The sequence below is a fragment of the Pinus tabuliformis genome, chromosome 3_1 (genome assembly GCF_031772625.1).
Source record: "Pinus tabuliformis cultivar Carrire ecotype Pingquan chromosome 3_1, CPIR1, whole genome shotgun sequence".
Lineage (NCBI taxonomy): Eukaryota > Viridiplantae > Streptophyta > Pinopsida > Pinales > Pinaceae > Pinus > Pinus tabuliformis.
Genome location: NC_142301.1, coordinates 197,236,697 through 197,253,105, shown reverse-complemented (window position 1 = coordinate 197,253,105; position 16,409 = coordinate 197,236,697). Strand labels below are relative to the sequence as shown.

At 44.5% G+C, this 16,409-nt stretch overlaps 2 pseudogenes; both read right to left on the bottom strand.

The window, feature by feature from the left end:
- Positions 1-2,003: 2,003 nt before the first annotated feature.
- On the bottom strand, positions 2,004-2,594 carry LOC149186476 (gamma-glutamylcyclotransferase 2-3 pseudogene; annotated as a pseudogene).
- A 390-nt stretch (positions 2,595-2,984) lies between these two features.
- LOC149186475 (protein NRT1/ PTR FAMILY 5.1 pseudogene) lies at positions 2,985-3,764 on the bottom strand (annotated as a pseudogene).
- Between the last annotated feature and the right edge of the window lie 12,645 nt (positions 3,765-16,409).

Here is a 16,409-nt window from a genome sequence, read left to right as displayed (position 1 = left end):
TTCATGTAACTGTTTCAGACCATACTTTAGATTAGGAATTAGCCTTCCTAATCAGAGAGGGCTCTCTCACAACTCTTGATAAAATCCTTCAAACACTAGATGGCTAACTCTTTATTCACTTATGAAAGCATAACTGGTTGGAAACACATCAAACTGGCTCTCATTGGGCTATGGAGTCTATAATATCAAGTAAACAAGGAAAACACAGTGACCTCATGGAAATCAAGGCTCTTAGCATTACATGTCAAACATACTCCACCAAAACATAGCTTGCTGAATACACAGGAAGTCAGAGCATATAATTATGAATTCTGAGTGATTGCATACAACAAGACTATAAAATAACATAAAGTATAAAACACCATCACTACATTTGAACATGACAATCCTTCGAGAATCTTGAGAAGAGAATAACTCTGTTTTACTATTACTGTCAAAAAGGTCTTACAATGGCCCAAAACAACACTGTTTTTCTATAAAGTATCCAACCCTTTCTACATTCTAACTTTTTCTATTTATATGAATACATTCCTCCCTTTCTAGAGGGAGCTCGAAAACCCTATTAACTACTCCTACATGCTACTAACTAATGCATTAATTACAAACATGCTGGGCTGTAATTACATAAAGCCCTAATCAAACTAAAACACTAATTCTTTTCTCCTCGCAGGCTTGATGCTTTCTTGGATGCTGGACAGCTGTATGATTTCCATTATGGCTAAGATATGTTAAGGGAGCATTCACCGAGCAAGCTGGTCTCGGATGCTAGCTGTAAGACAGCTTATTAATTGATAAAATTAATCATCCTATATCCACGGTCCCCTGTCTTCCATTCCTCTTCATCATTTAAAGACCACACTCCAAGTTCTTTGAACCTTCAATTAACAACGCATAATCACCATATGCTATATGATCTGGATACTTCAAGGACCAACAGGTGTATCAACCGAACATTCTGGTAACCCCACCAATACCCTAGTAGCTCGGTCATAAATTGCCTTTGAGAAAACTTTATGAAAATAAACAAAATATTTTATTTTCCCTTCAAGACCTACACCTGTCACTGTTTGAGTTGTTATGAAACCCATGTATGATCTCCCTGCTTGAGTTTGAGACCTTCTTTTACCATTAACTGACCTCATCATCAAAATTCATTGTTTTTCCACAAAACAACATTCTACAGCAGTTTCGTAGCGCGCTACGAAACTGCTGTAGATGTCAAAACAGAACCTATATATCTTTGAAGCGTTTTCTGCTTAAATTCATGATCTCTTCAGACATTTGTACAGCTATTAGGAACCTAAATAGTTTTAAGAAGATGAAGCTTGCTTCTATCATTACATATCACAGCCAACTTGATTAGCATCAAACCAATAAAAAGCTTCATAAATCCCAACTGGAACATAAAGTCACTGGAGTATTCCTTGCTGTCTTCAAATCTTCAAATGAGGTGGTCTTTTTCAAAGTACAGATCTTAAAGTTGGAAGAATTCAACACTTGGACATTAAGCTCCTTAGGATTATCAAACCAAACTATCTCACCCTTTGCAATTTGACTGGGTCTACATATATCAACTTCGGCTTGTCTGTCTGTCAGAATCAGCTGCATCTTTTTGTTGTAAAGTTTCCGAATTTTCTTAACCAATGAAACCATCACAATGAACTCCCCTGGATCTAGAAATTTCTCCCATTTAGAGTCAAAAGCATCGATAGTATAAAATTTAGCCTTGTGCTCCTAATTCTCTACTGTCACTGATTTTCTTTTGGATGAAGGATTTGATGAAGATATAATTCCTACAGGGACTCTGTTTTTTATGCATAGAACCTAGAAATCAAAGCTGCAATGTGGGCACTAGCAACTTTATCTCTCAATGGATCCACAATAACATCAGAGATATTCTAGATTGAGGCAGCGCATGTTATAGAACTCAAAAGGCTCGGCAAAATATCCTTTAAACCAATCTCGCGAATAAGACAACAAATTGCTGAAGTTCACACTGAAGTTCAGTACTTTGCATCTCCATTTGAAGTAGCATCTCCATCTTTGCATGTTAATACTTTCCTAACTGCATTTGCGAGGTCTGTCACGTAACTGTCATTGCAACCTATCTCAAGTAGAGCTGTCTCTAGTTGAAAGAGATATTCAATGTTAGGCCTGGAAGGACTCACAGCTCCAACAATTTGATGAGCCATCATTTCCAATGGTACAGGGTCCAGGTAATTTTAATTCGAATTCTTGTCTGTTGATGCAATGTACACAAGGACTCCAGATATAGCTGGCTCTATTGAATCCTTTTCAAAATAGAAATCAACGTAGGCCTTTTGGTCATATTCCTTCTCTCTCACTTCTAGATAAGATAAAGCAATATCTTCAGCTTCCTGTCCAGAAACCCTGTAAGCAACGCCTCGACTGATGTGGCCATCGTGAGGCTCGAGTGTAACAGTCCTGCCGGGATTGGCAGGGGTTCCTCTATGGTCTGTGCTCCCTTGATGGAAAAGACGACGGTAGCCTTTGATGAAACCAACTCGTTGTTTGTCATAGTGGAAACCCGCCTTCCATATTATGGAACCGTAACCAAACACCGACAGAACCATCTTCTCCGCCTTGCCGTCAACCTCCCTCAATTCTACAGCCTCCAGGGGATGCCATTCAATCTTTCACGGATGCCATTCACTAGTGCACTCATCTTTTAACGACATCAATCAATATCATTCCAGCTTTTGCGCCACATCTCTATCCCAGTGTCACTAACCATGGCGGCCTTATGGCAATCAAATTCTTTATAAAGCTACTTGACACTTGGCATTAATCGCTTAGGACTGGGTGTGTTTTCTGCAGCATCAACCATATGAATCCGGTGATCTCCACTATTCAATTGTGGGCCCACCCTTTTCTTCTCTACTGGCCGGCCATCGATCTAGTAGCCAAAAGTATTAGTGTAGCACCTGTAAATTCACAAACTGATGTCCGCGTACCATTATCTATCAAACCTTCTCTGCTTTTTCTAACACTAGACCATCCTTTGTTGCTGCTTTGTCCAAAAACCTCAAAACCGGAGTATGAGCAATGGGGAATCTGCCTTTAGCAACATAGGCTTTAGGGTCAACCTCATGAAGTTCCGTGGGATCCGACGGCACATTAACTCTCCATTTACGAACTACTGCAACAATTACTTGAGCCATGCGATCGAATGGATTCCCATTCTGAACTTTATGTCTGTAAAATGGAGTACCTATTAAGAATAGTATGACAGATATAATCAATCCCACCGTGGGAATAGCATAACCCACAGAGAATCCCACACGGTCCTGGAACTTGGAAGCTTTCTGACCGAAGTTGGAGCCCGGTGTGCATTCTGGCGGTCTCAGAGATTGCAATGAAACCGCCAATGTCAAAATTACCATCCCCGCAATATAGACGAATGAAAACACTGTGAATGTCCAATAGCGTCCCCAGTGAGTATCTGCAATATAGGCGCCGATGATAGGGGTGATCCAGATTGTACCAGACCAGTTAGAGACATTCGATGACGAGCTCACAGTATCTTCATGCAACTTATCTGTCAGGTAAATCACCAAATTGGAGGCAATCCCATAATAAGCCATCCTTTCGAAGACCTCATAGGCAACGACGAAGGAACAAGCCTTCCATCTTCCAGTTTTGGACCTGAGAACGGGCCTGCCTTTGAGATCGACAGAGCCATCCAATGCAATTAATCCCTGAGACTCCATATTAAAACTCTCTTGGTTTTCATCTCCGGCCATTGCTGCTTTGATGAGCGATGTTCAACATAATCTTCAGTGTTCACTCCTGCTTATAAGTTTTCTCTGTGTATGACTCACGTGCTACTCCATGTTAAAACTCTGTTATTTTCATATCTAGCCATTGCTGAATGCTTGCACTAATCAGCTTGTAAGCTTTTATGAGTGATGGAGGCCAAAAACTTTGAAGTGCTCGCTCCTCCTAATACTTTCTTTTGTCGGTGTGGACCATGTGCCCCTTCACACCCAGATGCCCCTTCCTACATTTTCGCTGGGGTTTACAATATCAATATCAGATATAGCTGGCCATGACTTCTTAATTAGTTGAAACTTGCCCATTGTTATGGTCATGGGTGTGTAGCACCCCTTTAGGTTTTTTACTACATGGAATAAGGATAAATTTTACCTTCAGAATTGGTAATATTGATGAGAATACCAGCATATGAATTCGGTCTTCTTGTGTTTTAGCAATTGTCATTTGGGTCTCCTCTGAGAATTCAAACAAATCCCCAGTTTCGTAGCACGCTACGAAACCACGCAAACAGGTAGCGCTGCGAAACTGCTAAACAGAATTCAGGCGCTGCGAAAACACCCTGCCTTTTAGATATGCTAAAAATTTTTGACAACAGCATTTTCAGTGATAACAGTGGATATGGAAAGGTGTGCCCACCCCTGCAAATTAACACAGTTCTTGTAGTCAGCCAAATACATGCATCAAATGCTCATTATTGTAGCAAAGTAAATAATCATGTAAAATATGAGTTGAGTTTATTTGAAGTCTACTCTAGCCTACAACACAAATCCAATTACCAAACCAATGCTTCTAAATCCTAAGTGTTGGGCGCAACCCAACTTGGTCCAAATTTTGGGTCAAAGACTTCGCATTCTGAGGAGCGGAGCATGCGGAGCCGATGAAGTTATATTCATCGCCCAATGTTTTAGGGGATTTAGGGGGGGTCAAAGCCCCTTATTTTGTAATCGATATTGGGTTTTAGTCATTGTTTTGTCGGATCCATAGTATGTGGACCATTGTTTTTTAGTATCGAAACCTATATAAGTAGATACAATACTTTTTCGAAAAATATAGAAGAACTAAGCATAGATTGTTTGTATTCTCTGTCTTGAGTCTGTATCTCTGGGGAATGCTCTATAGCTGAGTGCATATAGGCCTTAAAGAGTCTACAACTAAGTGCGTAGACCACATGCGGCTAGGTGCGTGTGTGAGGGAAGATAATGTATTGAAGATCCTTAGTAATAAAAAAAGAAGTTTTGGTGAATTATTGCGTATATTTCTATGTTGATTCTCCGTTGTTATTGATATTGTTATGCATTATTTTTACTAAATTATACAAAATAATACATGTTATACTATTTTCTGTTATGTATATGCAGTACAATCTGTAAGATTAATCATTGGCAGGAAGTTATTCATGTACGCTAAGTTGTAGGAAGATATAAGACATAAGTAAATACATGGACACAATAAAGCTCATATCCCTCTGGCTGCAGAAACCTGGTTCTGCAACCTTCCATAACTACTTCAGGTGAGACTGCGATCTGCTTGCAGGTCATTGCCAAAACAGCCAGTGATTGAGGGGATTTTTGGTGTGCAACACAGTCTGAACCTAGGTCAAGCCCCCTTAAACCAACAAATAGTTCTGTTGTCGGGACCAAGATTTTATTAAGGGATATGGTTTGGCCTCCGTCGAAGAAAGAAATCTAGGAGTGGGTTGAACAAAAAGAAAGAGAATTTGCAAAAAAAGAGAACAAAAACCCTTGATTATTAGCTGAAGACTTGTTGCAGAAGTATATATTCGAAGAGCAATATGAAATCTTCTTTGGTTCATTCCACATTGAATTGTACTAGTGGGTATCTAAGTTGACTGAGCATAAGGCTTGTTTCAAGAACGCCGAACCTAAGGAGTGGAATCATGAATTGATACAGTGACTCAAGAACTTAAGTAATAGTATCTCAAGGGTTGTTGATTTTTGGATCGATAACATTTTGGGAGGATTTATCACTAGGTTCATGATAGATGCAATTGTGTCCTATAGTGAAGTTGAACGAAGATTTTTCAAAGGACCATGAGGTAAGTTCTTAATATATTTTTAAGATGTTATTGTGTAAAAAGGGGATTCTGCTAATGCAATCATATTAATCTTTGGATGAAGAGGAAATAAGCATTAACCAAGGTCTATGCGAAGTCGAAAATTATATAGAACAAATCCGAAGAATTTTATTGAAATTGACTATATCCCCCTGTTAGGAGGATCTGAGAGTGAAGAAGAAAGAACTAACCCTGCAACCCCACAGCATTCCCCCGTGTGTCCTGAAGGCGCATCGAAGTTAGGAGTTGAGAAGAATCAGGGCATCTTTGGGATTCCCCATCCATCCACTCCCCTTACACCCCATTCCCCTCTCCATAATTCTCCTACACCCCCACCCCCTCCCCCCCCCCCCCCACCCCCTCCCCCTCCACCTAGCCCCCTGAGAAGGAGAATGGATGATGACATTAAGCTGCCTATTTTTAAAGGACTGGGATTAGAGGATCCTGATCAGTTCTGGTTTGTAGCTGATGCAGTATGGACAACAAGACAGATCACTAGTGATGATGTAAAGAAAGCGCAACTCATCACATCACTATGAGAAAGAACGCTAACGTAGCATATGAAGTACTCTGTGACTAACCAACTGCTTCGCTGGATGAAATTAAGAAAGCATTGGTATCAAAATTCAAGAAGCCGAAATCATAATCATAGTGTATCATAGAGCTAAAATAAATCAAACAGATAACGACTGAATATGTGTGGGATTTGGATAAATGATCTTGTAAACCATCAGCTATAATTTTCTTTGCTTTGGACTCACCTTTCTTGTACCTATTCTTGAGGGAAGCGGAAGCATTTTCTAGAGGCTCAGACATCCTTCCTTGGATGTATTCCAACACATCATTATTGCTAGCTATGATCTCCAATCTAAATTTCCATGCAGCAAATTTTGATGCATCACCAAACTTTTCGTGCTCCTTGAAGGTAGAGGATGACATCTTGACCTTGACTAGGAAATATGCTTTTTGAAAGTGAGGGCTTCAATGCTTGTCTTCTTTTGGGCTTGTCCTTCACCTTAGCTCTCATACCATGGTAAATTTTTATTGTTGTTCTATGTTGTATTAGTTACTTTAGCCCAATTTACTCTTCATTAAAAATGCATCCAATTATTAGCAGTATAATCAATCATAAACATAACTGAAGAAATAATAATATATGTAGTTACAAAGAAGACAAAAATACAACCATAAGAGACAGAAGATTGGTCCAAGACCAGGGAGAAACCCCACAAGGGGGAAACCATTTCAAATCTTCTTCTTTAATAGAACGTCATAAAAAAAAATCAGCATAGAGTACAATGAGCCCAATTCATATGTTTGTAGCGAATACTAATAAATTAGATCTACAGATCTATATAACATTAGAGATAAACCCAGATTTACTAGATCATTGAATCCAATTGATAAACCCAAGATCAAACCTTGTATGCTCTCAACAAAATTGTATGTGTGTGTCTGAAACTCTCCGGGTGTTCTCTCTGCCACTGTGTGAGGGAATTTATAGCTTCTCGGACGCTCTTAGGAAGACCATGTGCATGCATCTAGGGTCAAACTCACCAGATATGCTCAAAAACCCTTGGAAACTCTCTTCTAGTTGCTATGCGTGCATCCAAGACACTTTGGACACTCTCAGGACTACTCTGTGCGAGTGTGCAGGGGTCAACACCTTCAGATCTACCTCTAAACCCTTGGACGCTCCCATAAACCTTTCTGTCAGCGTATAGGGATCTTTGGACACTCTCATAAGCCTGTGTGCCAGAGTATAGCGACTAATATGCCCAATTCTGTGCCAGTGTCCGAGGATCAAAAAACCCCAAGTAAGACCAAACCTCACACCTGTGATTTCAGACCCTTTTGCAAACTACTTCCGTCGAACTTGTGTGAACCAAGGCAAAGGAGAAGAAAAGAAGATGGCTTGATCGTTATTGTTACACAGTAATTTGTCACTATCTCCCTATCAGTCACCCTACTGTGTCAGGAATTCACAATAATCAAGTTCATGCCTTCTGAACTGGCCAAAAACCCACTTTTCCAAAGTTTTCCTCATCAGCGCGTCTGTTTCTAAAATAACCACGCCGACTGGCGCTTCATAACAGACTGTGTGCGCTGCCAGCGCGGAAGCACACGACTTTCCCGCGCTGATCGAATTTCATGACCAACGCAGCCTTTGTTTGTATTAACCCGCGCTGACAACAGCTTTACCGTTATTGCCTTGCGACGTCAGCGCGCCAGACCAGTTATGCACCCACGCTGATCCAGTTTGGTCGAATTTGTTCCAACAGCCAGCCTTCCAGATAACTCCAGACTTGGTTGTTGGCCTTGTGAGTATCGCCTCCCTTCTATGGCATGTCTGTTTGACCCTTTGCAACTACTTCCCTTGAAGATAAGCTCATCCTTCCATCATTCAAGGAGACTCCTTCTCCTATATAAACCTCTACCATTACCATGAGCAGCTAGTTTGGAATAGCTTGGATTGTGTGGAGCTTATAGTGCTCAGATTGCTGCTACTATAGGTAATTGGTGTGATAAGTGTGGAAGTGTTTGATAGCTTAGGGAAGGTTGTGTTGTGTTGCTTGTATGAGAGAGAGAGTTTCTTGTCTTGGGAGAATCATTTCCAAAGGTGAATGCTTAAGAGACTTGCTGACTGGCCCCTCCTGAGAAGGATATCGACGTCAGAACACTTGGTTGTACTCTTCTCTGTTATTGATTAATAATAGATGACTACTATTATGGTTCCATTCTCATTTGTCTCTGTAATGGTTAATGTGAATTACATCCTTTCTGACTGATGTATAATTGCTTTTATTAGATTTCACGCTTGCGTTTGTCTTCTCTTCGTGTGTGCAGGTATCTATTCGCGGAGATCGCGGAGGATCGTGACCAGCCAGAGCGAAGGAGCGAAGGTGGCATCTCTTCATCAAACAACAGCGCTGGAATCCAAGTAGGTGTTCTTTGCCTACCTTTTAATTGCAATTAGGAACTTGCATAGTAGCATTGACTGATTGTTGCTAGACCCATTCTGGGCTAGTAGGGATCACCTCTATCCGTAGAGGGGATTTGCCTCTCCAACAATTTGGCGACTCTGCTGGGGAGTTCAGCCTTTTGTCTCTTATGTCCATTTTTGTGTTTAAGTTTGATTGTTCTCTCTTTTCAAAATTGGGGATTAGTTCTCTGCTTTTAGGCTTCCTGGGTCAGTTTGGGAGGTATATGAATTGTTTAGAGAATTCTGGCCTTGGTTTGGGAGTTCTTGGCTTGTTTTTGCCATTTTTTTAACCTCAGCGCGGTTTATATCAAAATAGTTGCGCTGACAGCGCAGAGCTGCTTCTTTAAACCTATTGTCATCGCGCTTGTACATAAAATAGTCGCGACGGTTCTGAAATCGAACCAGCGCGCTTAATCCGTGTCCTTCCGCGCTGACAGCGCGAAGTTGCTACGCGTGACCTAGTTTCAGCGCACAATTGCTGAACGCTACCCGCGCTGATCCTGTAAAATTGAAATTGTCTCAGTTTTACCTCCTGAACCTCTTGGTTTGGCTATCTCCAGCTCTTTCTCCTTGGTTTGCGACTTGGTATTCATTATTTGAACTGTTGCACACTTGCTTGCAAAGCCTTGTCGAACGAATTTCATTTTTGCGTCCCGTGACCTAGTGCCATCATCCAGTTTCCACTGGACCAACCTTGTTTTGTTCGCTTGTTCACTTGTTCGCAAAAGTTCGTTGTTGCTTGCCTTTGCTACTGCGTAAGCCTTCCTTTTCGCTTTCTTTGCTTGGTTGTTTAGGTGATTGTCCTCGAACCAATCCTTCGGTTGTTTCGGCTACTCTTCGCCACCCAGACATAGATTACAATTGCTTGGGTTCAACCAGCTCTTTTCGCGCTTGTTGTGTGTTCCATTGAGTGATTTTTGTTTTCTTTACTCGGTGTTGCTTGTCTCTCAAAATTCATTGTAAGTGCATTATGTCATTGAAAAGAGAATCGAACTAATATCTTTTGCATTCAATAGTTAATCAAAGGAAAGAGCATTTTGTTGATTTGCATTCTCAAAAGAAAAGTCTCATTTCTTTGTCATTAGCTGCATTAGATTGTTTGATTGATTGAGTTCGTTTTGTTTGATTGAAACCTCTTAACCCTCTCATAGTTAGAATTCATCGAACGAAATGATGTTCTTTGGCATATAGCTTGCATCTAGGTAATTGTGAGAGATCACACGATAGGGCCTGAAATCGAAACTTAATTTCAAGATCAACCATAAAATGAACTGAATTAATCTAAAAACGCATTGGAACTAAACGCAAACATCTAGAGGTCTAGGTTAGAGACGTGTTCCGACGTCTTTAAACATAGTCACTATTGTTTCACATTACGGTTGGGTGATACCTCCTTCTGTGACTCGATAGTGGTCTAACACGGACTGTGCTCCCACGTACCGTCGCGTATATAGGGAGACCCCACTAGGCTTTTATCCTTGATCCATAGGAAGCCGAGTCTGCCGCCTTGTGAACCGTAACGCACCGAACACAGCATTCGGGAAGATTGACTGCAGTACGGAAAGTCCTTGGCTCTCGTACGATTGCTAAGGTGTATAAGCAGTTTTACGGATTGCTTGGTGAACCCTTTACCTAGAGTCTCCAGAGCAGTCACTTTTGATCCTTTTCGGACTCCCTAAAAGAAAAGGTGCCTGTGAGTGTCTTGTCACTTCGTGCTCATTAAACATTCGAAGGAGACTGGAGTCATCTTTTCGTCCTTTTCTCGACTCTTGAAACATGAAAAGGTCAAGTTTGGTTCCTGTGTCTTAAAATTTATTCGGCCACGATAACATCACCTGGTTAGATCTTGTGTGCGTTAGCTTGAGTAGGGTCTTTATCGTTAGTTTTCTTTAGGTTTTCTAAGGGGTCTTGTCATCCTGGTTGACCCGTCAACTCCCGGTCCGAGTGATCAAGGTTCTCCATCTTCTGTTGCTCTTGAGGTACCAGTTGTAAGCGATACTCTTCCCATTGTTCCGAGTATCCAGCCTATCAACGTACGTACCCCGGGCGACGAAGATTACATAGAAGATTGGAATCCTATCTGGGAGCCTGACAGTGACTATACCCCTCGTACTCCTCCCGGTATGTCGTCTCCGATGTCCACCTCCCACATGGATGAGACATCTCCCAGCACAGGTGAGACACCCGTGGAGACAGATATTGAAACTCTGATCCCAGCTACCTCTCCACTCCCTCCACGATATCAGTCAGTGAGGGATAGGATAGCTGCTAGAACTACTTCTACGACTATATGGGATCCTAGTCTTATTGCCACCACGGGGCCCTTTATTTCGCGACTTCTTAATACGCCTGTTACCTCAGGTCTTAACATGCCTGTTACCTCAGTTCCTACCAATCCGACCGTTTGTGTAGCGCACTCGACTCCAGTCGTTAGTGTCGTGTCAGCGTCTTCGTCTGTGAACGTTGGTGCTGGTCCTTCTCACAGTCAGGGCCAGCCAGGAATTTCATCTGGAGTCGTTGATCCTACGCAGAGTCCTCAACCCTCTTCTGGTGGTGTTCCAGGAGCAGGGCCGTATGATGCCCATGGGCAGCCCATTGTGGACCCAGATTACCAAGGTCCACTCTTTTATTATGATGCTAACGGTCAGTACCTCGAGCACGTTTCATCCCTGCCTCGTCAACCTTTCGTTGAAAACTCGGCACCGTTAGACGTTACTTATGATCCTGTTACTCATACTTTTCGCGGGCGCCGGAATCCTCCTGGACAGCCCCAAGGACCACCTAATCTAGGCCAGCCACCTTATGTGCAAGCCCCCCAAGGGCAACCACTGTATGGCCAGTCTTACCCAGGACAATCTGGGGGCCCACAAGGACAACCCTACCCGGGACAACCTTCGGCCATGGGAGGTCCATCCTTTTCCTATCAGAGTCAACCTTCTGGTTACCCAGGGCAACCTGGTATCCAGCAAGGCTATCCTTCTGGTCAGCCGGGGCAGCCTTACATCCAACAAGGCCAACCTGGTTTTCAGCAAGGGTATCCCACTGGACAAGCTGGGCAAAATTACACTCCTCAAGGTCAACCAGCAGTCCAGCAGGGGTATCCTCTTGGGCAGGGGGGGCAACCCTACTTACAGCAGGGCCAACCTACTGCCCAGTCTGGTCATCCTTCTGGGCAAGGAGGGCAACCCTACGTTCAGCAGGGTCAACCCACTGCTCAATCCATGCATCCTTCTGGGCAAGGGGGGCAGCCTGCTATACAGCAAGGCCAACCCTCTGCTCAGCCTGTGCACCCTGGGGGGCAGACGGGCCAACCTTCTATACAGCAAGGCCAACCCGCTGTCCGCCCTAATCCTCCATCTGGACAAGCTGGCCAACCTCAGGGTCAACCAGCCGTCCAGCCGGCTCAGCCATCTGTTCCGCAAGGACAACCCTTGGTGGTTCACGGACAACCTGGCACCCAGCAAGTTCGTCCTTCTGGGCAGCCAGGTCCATCCCAAACCCAACCAAGTCAACCTTCGGGCCAGATGATCCAAGCCCAACCGGTTCAAGGACATTATTCTGGGCCTCAAACTCAAATGGGTTATCAGATGCAAGGTGGGCCACAGCCTCAACCTTCTTACCAGATGCAGCCTCCCTATCAGGCTCAGTATGGGGCCCAGCAGACGTATGGCTACCAGCAACCCCAGGGGCAAACTCAGTTTGCTCCTTATCAAAATTATCAACAACCGCAGGTCACCCCTTACCAAAATTATCAGTATGCTGCACCTGCAGGTCAAGTTGCTAATACGTGGGGAGCTGGGGGGCAGACACAGGGACAACTGTCCGCATATGGCCAAAATACATACGGGCAGAACCCCTACGGACAAGGTCCCTATGCGCCAGGCCCTTTTGGGCCAGGTCCATCGGGACAAAGTTCTTATGCACCAGGTCCTTTTGGGCCAGGTCCATCAGGACAAAGTGCTTACGCGCCAGGCCCTTTTGGGCCAGGTCCGTCTGGACAGAGTTCGTGGGGGCAACCACCACCTGGTTGGAACCCTAATACTGCCTCGAACCCGCAGCCACAAATGTCCTTTAACCCTCAGTTACCATTCTTAGCGACGTTGGAACTTCCTGATGTGTCCAAGTTAACAAATGATCCTATTTTGCATAATCCATATTGGCCACCAGTTCCAACCAAAATACCAGGTGATTGTCCAAAATTTGATGGCAAAGCTGGTGAAGATCCTCAGGCCCATGTAATGACTTATCACCTTTGGTGTTCATCGAACTCATGGCTTGATGATTCTATCCGGCTCCACCTCTTTCAGAGAACTCTCACTGGTTCAGCCACTAAGTGGTACATCAAGCTGAATCGCGGCATGTTTCAAGATTTCAACTCGTTGGCTATGGCCTTCTTGACTCACTTTCAGTTACCCATTCGGTACGAGACTGGGACACATCTCCTCACGTCTCTTAAACAGGATACGGCTACGCACATCTCCGATCATATACATGAATGGAGAAGGCGTCGTCGTTTGATCAAATTCTGGATTCCTGATCAACTCCTGACCGATTGGTTCACGACTTCCTTTGTCCCTAAGATTGCAAAAGACATCGCAATGGGAGCGTGTGTAACTGAAGAGCAAGCAATCGCGCGAGCTCAGTACCTCGACTTAGTCTACTCTCAGTCGGGTACTTTGTATGAGTATTTGCCAGATGCCCCGAGGCCTGGACAGCCCAAGGCTCCGCCAAAACCTTCTGTTGATGGAGTCATTGGTTCTGTGAATTCGTCATCAAAGAAATCGGCCGCGAACCCTGGGAAGCAGAAACAGAACGCCTCTAACGAAAATGCTTCTCAGGGCCAATCAATTTCTGGGAGTACCTCCGAGGTAAACGTCATTCAGTCCACCGCGGCGGATAAATCCTCAAAAGGGAAAAAGAAAGGGAAAGCTAAAGATAAATCTGGACAGCCCATGCAGGATCCCCCTAAGCCTCCCTCCAAGGAAGGAGCTAAGCGAAAACCTAAGTATCCTTGTCTCATCTGCGATGAGGATCACTATACCAAGGATTGCTCGAGGCGGTCCGAAGTTAGTCGACTTTTGAAAGGTGCTCCGGGGCCTCCTGCTGTGCTTAAAGAGCCTTTCCCTTCCCAGCAAACCCAAATGGTGGCAGATCCGTCTCAATCCTCTTCCTCGTTCGGTTCTCAAGTATTCATGGCTGGAACGATTCCCATCCATGTTTCAACTCGAGCGAAAGATTATCCATCTCAAGCCGGGAAAGAGCCGGAGGTTCCCTCCAGCACTCCTCCGTCCAGTTCTGGTCCCCTTCACATTGAAAGGCCCAGCACTGAGACGATCCCCCGACCCCCTCCCAAAGGTGTACTCAGGAAGTCATCTTATAACCCCAATTCTTGTGCTTCCCAGCACTATAGCATTGTCGAAGACTTAGCTCAGGCTCTGTCCGCTATGTCCGCGTTAGAAGTCCTCCAGAGCTGCCCCTCCCAGAGGAAGTCCTTGCTATCATCCATTGGTGGCATAGACCCGGCCGATTCGGATTTAATTTCTTTTGATCTCGAGGGTTTCACACAGAGACTGCCTCACCAAGTGGCTTTCCTTATACAGGTCATCATCAATGGCAAAACGATTCATCATACAGTCATTGATGAGGGTGCCTCAACTTGCATCATGTCTGTTGCTTGCTGGAAGGCTATTGGTTCTCCTGCTTTGAGCCAGTCTCCTACGACCCTGGAAGCTTTCGATGGAAGAGAATCTCGTCCATATGGTATCCTCCAACGATTGCCTATCTCTTTAGAAGGGAAGACCGTAGAGGTAGAGGTTGAAGTTGTTGACGCTAATCTCACTTACAACCTCCTCCTTGGACGAAGCTGGACATACGCCATGCAAGCCGTGGCTTCCTCCTTGTTCCGTGTCGTTCGCTTCCCTCATCAGGGGAAGATCGTCACAGTGGACCAGCTGTCCTTTTTTGCTTCTTCTTCTGAAGGTAATGTGCCGTTCGTGGAGCATACCTCCAAGTCATTAGTGAGTGTGGGTGCCGGACTGTTCAAAGATCCCTCCTTGATGGGAGTCTTTCCCCTCCCACCACCGAATCTCGCCCCTGTTAACATGATTTCAGTGCGTTCTGATCCATGGGTTCTTCCTCCCTTGAATCAGGAAGACTCTTGGGGTGATATAATGCCGTTGAGTCCTGCCGAGCTCAACTACATCGAGATTGTCGCTGCATCGGCTCCCCCTCCTGAACCTGCTTTTTTAAGCAGTGTTCCCGATTCATATGATCATTTCCCTTGGCTGGGTGATGAGGCCACTTCGGATCCCTTGAAGGAAACATTTCCCTCCGATGAGGCCATCATAGAGACTATGTCTCTCGAAGAGCTCCCTTGGTCAGATCACCACCATCGCTCTTCGTTCCTCCCTCCACATTCGGAAATGGTCATATGTCTCGAGCGGTTTGCTTCATGTGTCCCATCCCCGCCCCTCCAAACGCCTGTTCAGCTATATCAAGTGTCTTCAGAGGGCAATATGGGCAACATTACACAAACCCAGCCTATTGACATCTCTGTCAAACCAGGGATTGTCGAGAATATTTTTATTGGAGTCACGTGAACTCCTGAGGAAGTTCATCTCTATACTGCCTTATTTCGTGAATTTCGTGATGTCTTCACATGGTATTACGAGGAAATGCCCGGCATCGACCCTAGTATTGTGGTGCACGAAATACCTACTTATCCAGATGCTAAGCCTGTTCGTCAGCGCTTACGTCCAGTGCACCCTCGAAAGGCTGCAGCCATCAAGGCCGAAGTCGAAAAGCTTCTTCGAGCTGGTTTCATCTATGCCATCCCCCTCACGGAGTGGGTGTCCAATATAGTCCCTGTGAATAAAAAGCAGGGCACTATCCGGGTCTGTGTTGACTACCGCGATATCAATCGTGCCTGTCCAAAAGATAACTTTCCCACGCCTTTCATTGATCAGCTTATTGATGACTGCGCAGGAAGTGAGATTTATTCGTTTATGGACGGCTTCTCTGGCTATAACCAGATCAACATAGCCCCTGCAGACCAGCATAAGACAGCTTTCATTTGTCCTTGGGGCACCTTCGCCTATAAGAAGCTCCCTTTCGGTCTCAAAAATGCCGGTGCCACCTTCCAGCGTGCGATGTCGTATGCTTTCCATGATATTCGACACATCGTACAGCCTTACCTGGATGACCTCCCAGCTCATTCAGCTAAGCGTCAGGACCATCCATCTCATCTACGCGAAATTTTTCTCCGCTGTCGACACTACCGTATTCGACTCAATCCGCATAAGTGTGTCTTCTGCGTAGAATCTGGCCGACTACTCGGGTTCATCGTCTCCCGGGAAGGCATCCGTCTGGATCCCCTCAAAGTCGAGGCCATATTGAATCTTCCTCCCCCTGCCTCTTTGCAGCAATTGCAGAGCTTGCAGGGCAAAGCTAATTTTCTCAGACGATTCATTCCGAATTATGCCGAGGTGGCTAAGGGTTTCACACGGTTATTAAAGCGAGACACACCCTTTCGTTGGGATGCTATCGCCCAGGAATCTT